This window comes from Oncorhynchus nerka, linkage group LG15 (assembly GCF_034236695.1).
Source record: "Oncorhynchus nerka isolate Pitt River linkage group LG15, Oner_Uvic_2.0, whole genome shotgun sequence".
Lineage (NCBI taxonomy): Eukaryota > Metazoa > Chordata > Actinopteri > Salmoniformes > Salmonidae > Oncorhynchus > Oncorhynchus nerka.
The window spans coordinates 81868516-81882981 of record NC_088410.1 but is presented as its reverse complement, the minus strand read 5'-3'; positions in this window follow the sequence as shown (position 1 = coordinate 81882981).

Below are 14466 nucleotides of genomic sequence, written 5' to 3'. Positions count from 1 at the left end.
ATTACTCGATGATTAACTAACCCTGACCCTACACAACTACATTTTTACTCAATTATTAACTAACCCTGACCCTACACAACTACATTATTACTCATATTAACTAACCCTGACCCTACACAACTACATTATTATAAGATTATTAACTAACCCTGACCCTACACAACTACATTATCACTAGATTATTAACTAACCCTGACCCTACACAACTACATTATCACTAGATTATTAACTAACCCTGACCCTACACAACTACATTTTTACTCAATTATTAACTAACCCTGACCCTACACAACTACATTATTATAAGATTATTAACTAACCCTGACCCTACACAACTACATTATCACTAGATTATTAACTAACCCTGACCCTACACAACTACATTATCACTAGATTATTAACTAACCCTGACCCTACACAACTACATTTTTTCTAGATTATTAACTAACCCTGACCCTATATAACTACATAATTATTTGTTTATTAACTAACCCTGACCCTACACAACTACATTATCACTAGATTATTAACTAACCCTGACCCTACACAACTACATTTTTTCTAGATTATTAACTAACCCTGACCCTATATAACTACATAATTATTTGTTTATTAACTAACCCTGACCCTACATAATTAAATTGTTATTTGATCCATGATTTAAAGAATTGTACTCATTTATCCCACCACACCTCTGGCAAAGCATATTAATCCAAATGGAAACAAGGTTTGATGTTTGTGTGAACACTCAATCTCTCTCAGTCTCCCCCTCTCATTTCCCTTTAAATGTAAAAGTTTCTCTCTCCAAAAAACTATCGTTTAAACATGTCATGGCCAGTGTTTACTTGCAGTTAACCTTGATTGAGGCAGTCTGTGACTTCACACTGATGCCTTCCTAATCTGTATGACTGGCATGCTAATTTCCCTGATGCTGCCATTCAAAACACAAACATGAAATGTTGGTTTTAGAACTGGGAGACCTGGTAGAGTGAATTTCAAGTACTTATTCAAATATTTCATTAAAATGTAAATTTTACAATGGTGTACGTCTAGCTGTGCACAAGGCATGACTTAAGAAGTTATGAAGTTATAACAGCATTTTTCCTTCTGATGCCAATTAACTAGGACTATAGTGTCCTCACCTTGTTTTATCTTCAATAACAGCATGCCAACCAATGCATCAAATGCAACAGGAGTTTGAGGGAGTCGTATACTATTAAGATACATGGACTGCAAAAAATAGAACCCAATTAAACATGAAGCCTCCTGAAGACTGGTAGCTAATCAATTGTCTTATCTTCACAAAGTGCAAATTGACTGATTAAAATTGAGGGTAGAAAAAAACTATACTGAAACAGAATTGTAAATGAGAAAAATGCCTCTGTGTGTGGACACAATCTAAGGCATTTGCCAGGAAGGGAAACAATCTGTAGAATGCTTGCCTAAAGTCTCCCTGTCAGTCAGGCCAGCTTCAATGCCATTAGTCATAGGCAGGATTACACTGTGGATCTATGCACACCTAGAGGCATTGTCAATACATTTATCAGCCAAAAGGAATTCAACAGACATCCTAATTAGTGACACAGCTTTTAAGTAAACACATATATTTGAAGACTGTGTCCCTGTGCTTTAAATATAGATAATACTAAAAAAAAGATGCTTATTATTCATAAATGTGGATACAGAATCTACTCCTACTACAGTATCTTCCCCATGTCATGTCTACACACATTACTAACTACCCATATCTAAGTCTGTCTCCTATTCAAGACAGGAATCAATGAATAAATATACAGCCGTGATGATGGCAAGCTGATTCAATTTGTTAGACAGAAATAATAAGCTTTTGTTTGGTGTTTTCCCACAAAGAACAAATGCTCAAATGTGAGAGTCTGAGAAGCATTGAAAAGCCACCTCTGGGTTTAGATTGCTTGTGGTGTTCACTCTCATACTTTTTATGTATTTATTTTATTCATTGTTAACTTGCAGGGGGAAGACAAAATGGTTGCAGGTGGTGCTGAAAATAAAAGACATCCATCATTATTTATTAGGCATGAAAAAGATACACAATAATGTAATTTAATCTCTCAGCAGACAATTATTTCCACATATTGATAATGTAATGCGAAAAGTGCCATGAATCCTAATATGATGTTTGCTTTTATTGGTGTATAATACAACCAGAACAAATAATGTAATTGTATCAGGAAGAAAATGTAATTATTTTGACATGCTATCATTATAATACCAATCTGCTGGAGACAATGATATCATATAATTTTGCTGTGCTTAACTAGTTACAATTTGCATGAAGTTATTATGTCTGGGTGTGGATAAAGACAGCTTCCTCCTTGTGGTATCTGTCTCTCTTTTTCTCAGTTCTCTATTACAATTCACAAAACTTTTTCATGTTTTCAATCCAACAGAGTCGCTACAACTTTTCCTTTAGTGGCTAAAACTTAACTGAAATGGAAATGGTGGCATAATTACTACAACATCTGTCATATGTTTGTATCCATCTATAACTTTCAGTTACACATTTCAGCATGTCAGGTTCATGAAAAGCAGGTAGTCTAACCTGCAGTGAATCTGAGGGGAGAAGTACCAGGAACCGGCATTACTCATGCAGCTGATCAATCCAGAAACAACAACACATTTTTCACATTAAGAAATAAGTGCTTTCGAATATATGCATATAGGTGCACCGATTTGATCATTTGCAATTGTGTGATGATTAACATTAATGAAGGACCAGCTTGATGCACTAACTGTCAGGCCATATCAGGCACCACGGCCACCCCTCCATGTTTTGCGTAGAATGGTATTCACGCCATACTGAACTAACAAGTCCATGTAAATTAGATCAAGGATCTAGTAAAGTGTCTTCTCTGACATTATGAATGTTTTATTGATGACTCATTATAGACAGTCCGGCAATGAGGGGAGTTCGATCCACCCAGATTGAGGATGCAAAGTGTAATAATAATAATGCCCGCTAAATAATTGATATCAAAACCTAATCCATTTCTGCACAGGATACATATTTTAGTGTCTCATTTGCATATTTTGAACAAACACACCACAAAACCATTAGACAGCCATAGTAATGAGTTGTTTGAGTGATTGGATTTTAAGAGTTAAGACAAGGAATCACGACTGAATCACTTTTCTTATGTGTACAGTGGTCACCGTGTGTTGGATCTATACCTTCTTTATCCTCCCACCAAAATGTTGGATCCCATTGAGTCTCCCGGCAGAATGGCGAGCACATACTGTGTCGAGGCGTCATGTTCCACCGGAGGCTAGAGGAGTGTTTGCAAGTCATTAGTGATTTGTAAATGATATTTGCTCCCTTGTGACATCATTTGAAATGGTCTAATAATAACACCCACTGATATTAAAATAAGAGGCCCTCGTTGTGATTATGCATTTCACAAATTTGGTCTTGAAAAATTGCACAGAGACAGAGAGACATGCTCCCAAATGTAATGGATATTAAAGATTCCCCAAGGTTTCTCATAAAGAGTCTTGGTCACCTATGGAATTATATTGCAAGATTTAACCAGACATGCAAGACAACTTTTAATTTATTGTTCTTGAAAATACCACAGAGGACCTCTCTCTTCCAATCCAGACTGGGATTCTAGAAGAATTCACAGTCAAATGTATCTCCTGCATCCTAACGATGCAGCTCAGTTGTTCTGTGCATAATCTTTTTGTAAATGCTAAAAGCTGTTCATTTGAACTGTCACCTCCTTCCTTAATGACTCCTGACAAATTCCCTGACTTCCTGTGGTGCGTTTTCTGCATACATCGGCATAAAGGGGAGAAGAGTTGGCAAGCGGCTCACTGTGCCTGGTGTATGGAGACCCACACCACTGCTCTAACACCATTTGCCATGTATTTTATGAAATGAACCACCAGCTCAGAGATCAATAGGCTCCCATGGTGAATACGAACAACTACAGTGAGCTCTTATCTGTGCCATGCTGCCAATCTGTGGCAAGCGAAGCCTACACCTTCCCTGGATACGCCATTGGTCTTTGAAATTAAAGTCGGCGTCTGTAATCCACGGAAATGGCCCCTCTACTCTCGCTTAGAACCGGTTTAGTTTCACCTCAGCTGATGATAAAGCATGACAGCAATACACAGCACTATCTTCTTGCGGGGGTTGATAGGTTCTGCCAGCTTATCAGAGAACAGGCAGCTAACCTTGTTGTGGCTGGCCCGTGGACAGAACTGAGGAGTCAATTTACAAAAGATGCTGTACGGGTGGCTTGCAAATAAAATCTTAGTTTCTCTGGAAAATACAAAAGAAAATTGAAAGAGTGAAAGAAAAACTTTGTGAAGATTTTGTAACCTTTTCCCCAAAATGTAAGGAAATGTATAATATAGGAGGCTAAGCGCAAGTGATAGAGTGTATTCATGTAAATCCGCCCAAGCACAGCTGCAGGAAATTGACAGGGATATACTGGAGCGCTTTGCCTGTAAAGGGTGGGATTTACATGCCTAACTAGGGCTTAAACACCCTCCCCCGAGTTTACCTGTTACACCTACGCCCTCTGATCACACGTCTGTATGGGCTAGGTTGCACTGCTGATTTCTAATGCCTTTTCATGCTCCTCCATATCTGTCAGTCTTGCAAATGAACTTACTAACTGTGTTGGTTGAGGCTACTCAATATCAGGGATGTAAACTAGTGAGGGGGAAAAAAACTCTTATACTGTGGAGTATAGCACCATGTTCTAAACACACTTTAAAATATGAAATTATAAGTAATCATCTCTGTATAATGATAACTATGTATTCCTGTAGGATTCTTCCTAAAGACGTTCGCAGAGCATTTTTAATCCAAATTAGCTTAATTCAACTGTTTCTCCTTCAGAGAAAACTGCAACCCCGCTCCTTTTGGACAGGAAGTGGCTTTGGGAAGTAGGGCCTGCGGTTATAGCTCCTGGGCTCTCCCTAGTGCTTGCTGAACCTCAACTCCGAAATACACTGTGCATGGAGTTTTATGTTGAAAGACAAAAATGAACAGACAAGCTCTGTTAGGCCTTTTCCTTGAATTTGTTGTCTGGAAACAAAGCACCAAATATATACACTGCTCAAAAAAGTAAAGGGAACACTAAAATAACACATCCTAGATCTTAATGAATGAAATATTCTTATTAAATACTTTTTTTCTTTACATAGTTGAATGTGCTGACAATAAAATCACACAAAAATTATCAATGGAAATCATATTTATCAACCCATGGAGGTCTGGATTTGGAGTCACACTCAAAATTAAAGTGGAAAACCACACTACAGGCTGATCCAACATTGATGTAATGTCCTTAAAACAAGTCAAAATGAGGCTCAGTAGTGTGTGTGGCCTCCATGTGCCTGTATGACCTCCCTACAACGCCTGGGCATGCTCCTGATGAGGTGGCGGATGGTCTCCTGAGGGATCTCCTCCCAGACCTGGAATAAAGCATCCGCCAACTCCTGGACAGTCTGTGGTGCAACGTGGCATTGTTGGATGGAGCGAGACATGATGTCCCAGATGTACTCAATTGGATTCAGGTCTGGGGAACAGGCGGGCCAGTCCATAGCATCAATGCCTTCCTCTTGCAGGAACTGCTGACTCCAGTCACATGAGGTCTAGCATTGTCTTGCATTAGGAGGAACCCAGGGCCAACCGCACCAGCATATATGGTCTCACAAGGGGTCTGAGGATCTCTTCTCGGTACCTAATGGCAGCCAGGCTACCTCTGGCGAGCACATGGATGGCTGTGCGGCCCCCCAAAGAAATGCCACCCCACACCATGACTGACCCACCGCCAAACTGGTCATGCTGAAGGATGTTGCAGGCAGCAGAACGTTCTCCACGGCGTCTCCAGACTCTCACGTCTGTCACATGTGCTCAGTGTGAACCTGCTATCATCTGTGAAGAGCACAGGGCGCCAGTGGCGAATTTGCCAATCTTGGTGTTCTCTGGCAAATGAAAAACGTCCTGGACGGTGTTGGGCTGTAAGCACAACCCCCACCATGTGGACGTCGGGCCCTCATACCACCCTCATGGAGTCTGTTTCTGACCGTTTGAGCAGACACATGCACATTTGTGGCCTGCTGGAGGTCATTTTGCGGGGCTCTGGCAGTGCTCCTTCTGCTCCTCGTTGCACAAAGGCGGAGGTAGCGGTCCTGCTGCTGGGTTGTTGCCCTCCTACGGCCTCCTCCACGTCTCCTGGTAGCGCCTCCATGCTCTGGACACTATGCTGACAGACACAGCAAACCTTCTTGCCACAGCTCGTATTAATGTGCAATCCTGGATGAGCTGCACTACCTGAGCCACTTGTGTGGGTTGTAGACTCCGCCTCATGCTACCACTAGAGTGAAAGCACCGCCAGCATTCAAAAGTGACCAAAACATCAGCCAGGAAGCATAGGAACTGAGAAGTGGTCTGTGGTCCCCACTTGCAGAACCACTCCTTTATTGGGGGTGTCTTGCTAATTGCCTATAATTTCCACCTGTTGTCTATTCCATTTGCACAACAGCATGTGAAATTTATTGTCAATCAGTGTTGCTTCCTAAGTGGACAGTTTGATTTCACAGAAGTGTGATTGACTTGGAGATACATTGTGTTGTTTAAGTGTTCCCTTTATTTTTTTGAGCAGTGTACATAATGCAGTCTTAACAAAAACAACAACATGTTGAATCATTTATTTTTTCTCTGATTGTCACGTTCTGACCTTTATTTCCTTTGTTTTGTCATTATTTAGTATGGTCAGGGCGTGAGTAGGGGTGGGCAGTCTATGTTTGTTTTTCTATGATTTGGGTATTTCTATGTTTCGGCCTAGTTTGGTTCTCAATCAGAGGCAGGTGTCATTAGTTGTCTCTGATTGAGAATCATACTTAGGTAGCCTGGGTTGCACTGTTTGTTTGTGGGTGATTGTCTATGTTGATGGCTTGTTTCAGCGCAGCCCGCATTAGCTTCACGGTTGCTATTTTGTTTACTGTTTTTGTATAGTGTTTCAGTGTTCAGTGTTTTCTTTATTAAAATTCATGATGAACACATATCACGCCGCATTTTGGTCCTCCGATCCTTCTCGCCTCTCCTCTTCAGATGAAGAGGAGGACGACCGTGACACTGATGTTAGATTCCTGAGATTGTACTGAACAAATAAGCATCAGGAATTATATTAATGCATTTTCTGTATCTCACAGGAACCAACTGCAAATGTGAAATGTTCCCTTTTTTTGTATTTTTCCCAAACAATGATTTGGGAAACTGGAGCCGTACAGGAAGTGTTTTTTAAAAACAAACACATTGTTTCCAAACTAATTCACACCCATATTGTTTACAGTTGTAAAGTTGGGCAGGGCAGGTTGCAGAGACCTGTCACTGTAGTCTGCCTGTAATCCAACCTGTCACTGTAGTCTGCCTGTAATCCAGCCTGTCACTGTAGTCTGCCTGTAATCCTGCCTGTCACTGTAGTCTGCCTGTAATCCTGGCTGTCACTGTAGTCTGCCTGTAATCCAGCCTGTCACTGTAGTCTGCCTGTAATCCTGCCTGTCACTGTAGTCTGCCTGTAATCCAGCCTGTCACTGTAGTCTGTCTGTAATCCTGCCTGTCACTGTAGTCTGCCTGTAATCCTGCCTGTCACTGCACTGTAGTCTGCCTGTAATCCAACCTGTCACTGTAGTCTTCCTGTAATCCAGCCTGTCACTGTAGTCTGCCTGTGATCCAGCCTGTCACTGTAGTCTGCCTGTAATCCTGCCTGTCGCTGTAGTCTGCCTGTAATCCAGCCTGTCACTGTAGTCTGCCTGTAATCCTGCCTGTCACTGTAGTCTGCCTGTAATCCGCCTGTCACTGTAGTCTGCCTGTAATCCTGCCTGTCACTGTAGTCTGCCTGTAATCCAGCCTGTCACTGTAGTCTGTCTGTAATCCTGCCTGTCACTGCACTGTAGTCTGCCTGTAATCCAGCCTGTCACTGTAGTCTTACTGTAATCCAGCCTGTCACTGTAGTCTGCCTGTAATCCAGCCTGTCACTGTAGTCTGCCTGTAATCCTGCCTGTCACTGTAGTCTGCCTGTAATCCTGCCTGTCACTGTAGTCTGCCTGTAATCCTGCCTGTCACTGTAGTCTGCCTGTAATCCTGCCTGTCACTGTAGTCTGCCTGTAATCCAGCCTGTCACTGTAGTCTGCCTGTAATCCTGCCTGTCACTGTAGTCTGCCTGAAATCCTGCATGTCACTGTAGTCTGCCTGTAATCCTGCCTGTCACTGTAGTCTGTCTGTAATCCTGCCTGTCACTGCACTGTAGTCTGCCTGTAATCCAGCCTGTCACTGTAGTCTTCCTGTAATCCAGCCTGTCACTGTAGTCTGCCTGTAATCCAGCCTGTCACTGTAGTCTGCCTGTAATCCTGCCTGTCACTGTAGTCTGCCTGTAATCCAGCATGTCACTGTAGTCTGCCTGTAATCCAGCCTGTCAATGTAGTCTGCCTGTAATTCTGCCTGTCACTGTAGTCTGCCTGTAATCCAGCCTGTCACTGTAGTCTGCCTGTAATCCCGCCTGTCACTGTAGTCTGCCTGTAATCCCGCCTGTCACTGTAGTCTGCCTGTAATCCAGCCTGTCACTGTAGTCTGTCTGTAATCCAGCCTGTCACTGTAGTCTGCCTGTAATCCAGCCTGTCACTGTAGTCTGCCTGTAATCCAGCCTGTCACTGTAGTCTGCCTGTAATCCAGCCTGTCACTGTAGTCTGCCTGTAATCCTGCCTGTCACTGTAGTCTGCCTGTAATCTAGCCTGTCACTGTAGTCTGCCTGTAATCCAGCCTGTCACTGTAGTCTGCCTGTAAACCAGCCTGTCAAGGCCAGTCCTCTCACAGAGAAAATTAAATAATAAAGAGGCAAAAGAGTGAATAGATACAAGAAAGAAAATTAAGATTAAGAAAATAAAGACAAAGTCATCAATGTCGTTTAGTTTCTGTTAAAATTTTCAAAATTAAGAAGATACTACTGTAAGTGGTACAATAAACATTCACATTTGTACCAATCACATGTACATACAAAAAGTCAAGAATCAACACAGGAAAGTAACATTACACTGAAACGGTTGGTTGTCCTTTTCTTAAAATAACATGCAACTTCAGAGAGCTATATCAAATTAATGTATTCTGCTTTGTTATAAATTATAGGACCCATACTGTATATACTGTACCTGTGTATGCAGACTTGCACCTCAGTCATGTGCCATCAACCATCCTCCTTTCTTTCTTATCAACTCCAACATCGATTTTTGTTTAAAATACTACTTCACATTTACAAGGCTATTTACATAATGTCATGAGAAAATCTTTTTCAGTGAGATTGTCATTCATATATCCACTCAGCTCACTCGCCCTGATACTCCGCATACTCGCATTTCCATTTTAATCAGTGATTATAGCTGGCTTTTCTACTCTGAACTACTGAATATGTGACTCTGCTATCTATATCACTCAGAATCTAACATGCATACAGAGACCATATGAAAGAGAGCCACATGAATAGTGTGTTTTGGAAATTAATGTTGTGTGTATATACTGTATGCCATATGTATTGTGTGCTGTATGTTATAATATTCCCTTTCATAATTGTTATTACTCTGCCCATACATTAAGTATCAAAGGCTTTTTTTTTTGTCGTTGTTTTTGTGTTAAAGTAAATGTCCAGTGAAAATCTGTCACGCCCTGGCCTTAGTTATCTTTGTTTTCTTTATTATTTTGGTTAGGTCAGGGTGTGACATGGGGGATTTATGTTTTTGCCCAGTCTAGGGGTCTTGTATGTTTATGTGGCTGTGGCCTTTCTAGGTAGTTTTGTATGTCTATGGTTGCCTAGACTGGTTCTCAATTAAAGGCAGCTGTCTGTCGTTGTCTCTGATTGGGAACCATATTTAGGCAGCCATGTTCTTTGGGTATTTTGTGGGTGATTGTCTTCTGTCTTTGTGTCATTGCACCAGATAGGACTGTTTCAGTTTTCATTTGTTGTTCTGTATTGTATAGTGTTCTCGTGTATGGTCTTTATTAAACATGTTGACCTCTAACCACCCTGCATTTTGGTTCTCTCCTTCAGCGGAAGAAAGTCGTTACAAAATCACACTTTTAAAAATTCATATTCTGTTAACTAAGTACCCAAATAATGTGGTTGACTCATCTCATACTCATATTTGTGCCCAAAGAATACATTTGAGAAAAAACACTTCAAAAACACCACCTCAAACTTGTATCTCAAACAGACCGTTTATTTTTTTTGGCTATTTCCTCAAAGAATGATGTCATCCTGACTCATTGGCTGAGCTGTTCAATCAGCTGTCTACTAGCATGAATATTTCTTATGCCCGTTATACGCCCACACCATTCTGTTGTTAGGGTACGCCCACTTCCAACACAGAAATGCTGCTTTTTAACATACTTAATTAAACATTTTTGGAAGGAAAACTATTTCACTCATATTGTAATTCACTATAGGTCATATTTCGTAGAAATCTGAAAACACTGGACAATTACTTTAACTGAATTTGTGTGTATTGTATGGTTTTATTCAGCATATTCAGTGAAAGATCTTTACCATGACTACTGCAGCGGAGGATACCATTTTCAACTCGAAACCAGGGAGGAAGTTCTGAAAATAGGGAGGAAGTTGTCACGACTTCCCCCGAAGTTGGCTCCCCTGCCTGTTCGGGCTGTGCTCGGTGGTCGTCGTCACTGGCCTACTAGCCGCCACCGATCCCTTTTCCGTTTTCTGTTTGTTTTGTCTTATTAGTTACACCTGTGTCTGTCTAACTGTGTTTTCCTGATGGGCTTCCTTATTTAAGGCTATAAACCCGCCCTTGTATTTTGCGGGATTATTCTTGTGTTACGTGTTGTGTTGTTGGGTGTGTTCGTGCTCCGGACCGGGTACCCTGTGTTTTGGGTTGGTCCACAGTTTTCGCACCCTGTGTTTTGGGCATTGCTTTTTGGTGCCATATTAAAGTGCACTTCTCCCTTTGGAACTCTCGGCTCTCTGCGCCTTATTCTTACCTCACACACCTAGTCCCTCGTGACAGAAGTTCTGATTTCCATACACTTACAGAGATGTAAAAAATCAACAAATAATCAACAACATGGAAGATGACATTGGCAGGCTAGTGGAACATGTTTATATTATTTGTGTATTGTTATTGTTAGCACATTTGATTGTAAATGTGAAATAAATGCACGTTCAATGTCTTAATTACATAGTTTAAACAAGTGGCACTGCAACTTGTGGTAGTGTCATAAGTAAGGCAAAACAGAGAACACACCTGCAACCATCTGTGGCTCAGAAATGTCGATGAGAAATGCCTGAATCGTTGTGGAAGGGCTCAAAGTGAAACCAGGTTATTTCCTGCCTGCCTACCTGCCTGTCTGTCTGCCTACCTACCTGTCTGTCTGTCTGTCTGCCTGCCTGTCTGTCTGTCTGTCTGTCTGTCTGTCTGTCTGTCTGTCTGTCTGTCTGTCTGTCTGTCTGTCTGTCTGTCTCACCTCTAACCTCCACCTCTCACCTTTGGATTCCACTATAGTAAACTCTGAGGCTTTTGGAAAAGTCCATTTCCATGTTCTCCAGTGTTGGCTGGTCTGCTAGGAGGCCTACAGCCATGGTAACCCAATCTTCAACTCAAAACTAGTTTGGTTGTTGAGTCCTAGTGAACTGTTGCTCCTCACATTCATTACTTTGTAAATGCTCCTTTATTGGAATGATGTTGTGTCTCTTGGAACATCTCGGGGATAACGGGTTTATGGAGGTCCTGGGGGGCTTTGTTTACATGTTTGTTTGTTTGTTTTGGACTGTTCTCCAGCGTCTTGTCTGGTCTACCATGTAATAGAAAAGAAGAAGATAAAGTGAATCATAATAATCACGTTACCACAAATTGCTCTCTCTGGCCTTCTGTTTTCCAACTCTGGTTACACACGTGCTGCCTCAAAAGAATATTCAATAGACATTTATAGAAAATAAATTAAGAGTTGAATGTAAACCATATGGCATTCAGAGGTTTATTTGTAAAGCTCTTGCATCAAAGCTTTTTCCAGATCACACCATATTAGCTATATTTTTCAGGAAGATAACCACAGACTTCCCTGATGTGAAACACATGAGTGTGGCTTTGAGACAGGGAGCCTCATACATGGATGAGGCACTGCATTGAGGAGCATCAGTAAAAACAATTACACTTGCATGTCTGTATGTCATATGGTACCACAGTCCCACTTCAACAGGAGAGGCTTTGCCCTGGGTCAGATGAAGCTGCCTCACTCTAATGCAGGGAAATGGGATATCTTATAAACCACTAGCTGAGCGGCACAGCGCGGCCCATAGTGGATCCCCTATTCACACTTCTCCACACCGGTGAGAGAAAGACCTGCTGGGAAGGATGCCGATAGGAAATGGCTGTGCCCAGGGTATACACTTCCACCCGTGTGTGCATGCATGACCCCATGACCATCCATTTGAGTGTGACAGGAGAAATGCACTGCATGTGACAAGGGGTACACCAACACGCTAGGTGGTTTGTGTTCCCTCTGTTGATCTTGGTCCCATTCTCTACAGAGTTCAATGTTAAAACTTAAATCTAACCACCAACAACATAGAATTTTATGAGGAAGGTATTCTTTGGTCATCCGTTTTCTGTGTGAGACAAAGCATTGTGCCTTAGTTCAATAGGCCCTTAAGTCAACACCCTCCACTCGTGACCAGTAGCAGATCCTTAGCCTCTCTATTCACTTATCATATTTATGTGAGTTATTCAGTATCACGTTTTTCCACATTACATCCTTGATGGTGAGTCGTATGCCACACACACACACACACACACACACACACACACACACACACACACACACACACACACACACACACACACACACACACACACACACACACACACACACACACACACACACACACACACACACACACACACACACACACACACACACACTTGTACAGCTCACCTTGTGGGGACACAGAATTCAGTCCCATTCAAATCCTATTTTCCCTAAACCTAACTCTAACCCATACTCTTATCCATACACATACACACACACCTCTGTGTGTATGATAGGCTCAGTATAATCAGAGCCTGCTGCGCGCCATCGGGCAGTTTACCTCAGGACCTAAAGAAAAACACTTGCAGGAAAAGAAAAGTAAAGGAATCCAGCTGGGGGAAATGCATCGAAGCTCATGTCTTAAGGATATAATTAACTATTGTTTGGTTTGAAATGTGAAAGAATGAAATCATTTGACGGATAGCATTGTTTATTTATTTAGGTTTGTTGTTTTCATTTCCTCTCAAAATAAGCAAATTTCACTAAGACTTGTGTCTGATTGGGTGTAATGGAGATGTCTGCAGCATATGTAATTAAGGCAGGGTGAAGGTGTTGAATGCAGAGTATTGCCAAGGAATTTCACAAAAAGACCCCCAAAACCATGGCATTGTGGTATAGTAGCATTGTGGTATAGTAGCATTGTGGTATAGTAGCATTGTGGTATAGTTGCATTGTGGTATAGTTGTGTTGTGGTGTAGTTGCATTTTCCAATCTGTCTTTTGTTCAGTGAACTAGCTGAAAGTGAAACAATGGTGCTACTGTCGCAAGTGGCAAACTAAAACTGTGTACTCGAGGAGAAGTCAAATATTTAGTCTCTCTCTACTCAACTGAACAGAATAAATGACTATTCTCCCTTCGCTGCCACAAGCACATCTGGACAGAGCTTACTGCCTCACCAATCTCCTCTTGTACAGTGATATCGTGATATAAAAATTTACTGATGGAGTTATGCACTTTGAACGGATACGGTATAAAAGGCAAAGTATAGTTATAAATGAACCATCAACTCTATAGACTCTAGAGCACCATCATGGTGTTTTCACGTGGGAATGCTATTTACTCAAGTCGCACAGTTTAAAAGTTACAGAAAGCTGTCTGGATATTGTGTCTCAGTATCACGTTTTTCCACTGTACATCCTTGATGGTGAGTCGCATGCCACACACACACACACACACACACACACACACACACACACACACACACACACACACACACACACACACACACACACACACACACACACAAACTAAACACTAAACACTAGACACATTGTAGTATGTGCATGGGGACTTAGTGATCCACTCAAATGGAACAGTCTCAGCTTCAAGCAATCAGAGCCTTGTTTACTCTGGCTACTCTATTTATTGCCCCCTATCCTGTCAAGTACAGTACAACTAGCAACAGAACAAGTCATTTGTATGTGTTGGCATCTGTCTTTAATCATCTTTGACAGAATGTATGATTTTCAGCATATTTTCAGAATATGTATAGTGTCCCTATTGAATAGCCATTCGCACTTATCAAATGCTATACTGACCTTTTTCTTGGCATACTGTGTTTAAACCTTCATTTGCAACATTTTCTTAGGCCCCAAGCAGATGAG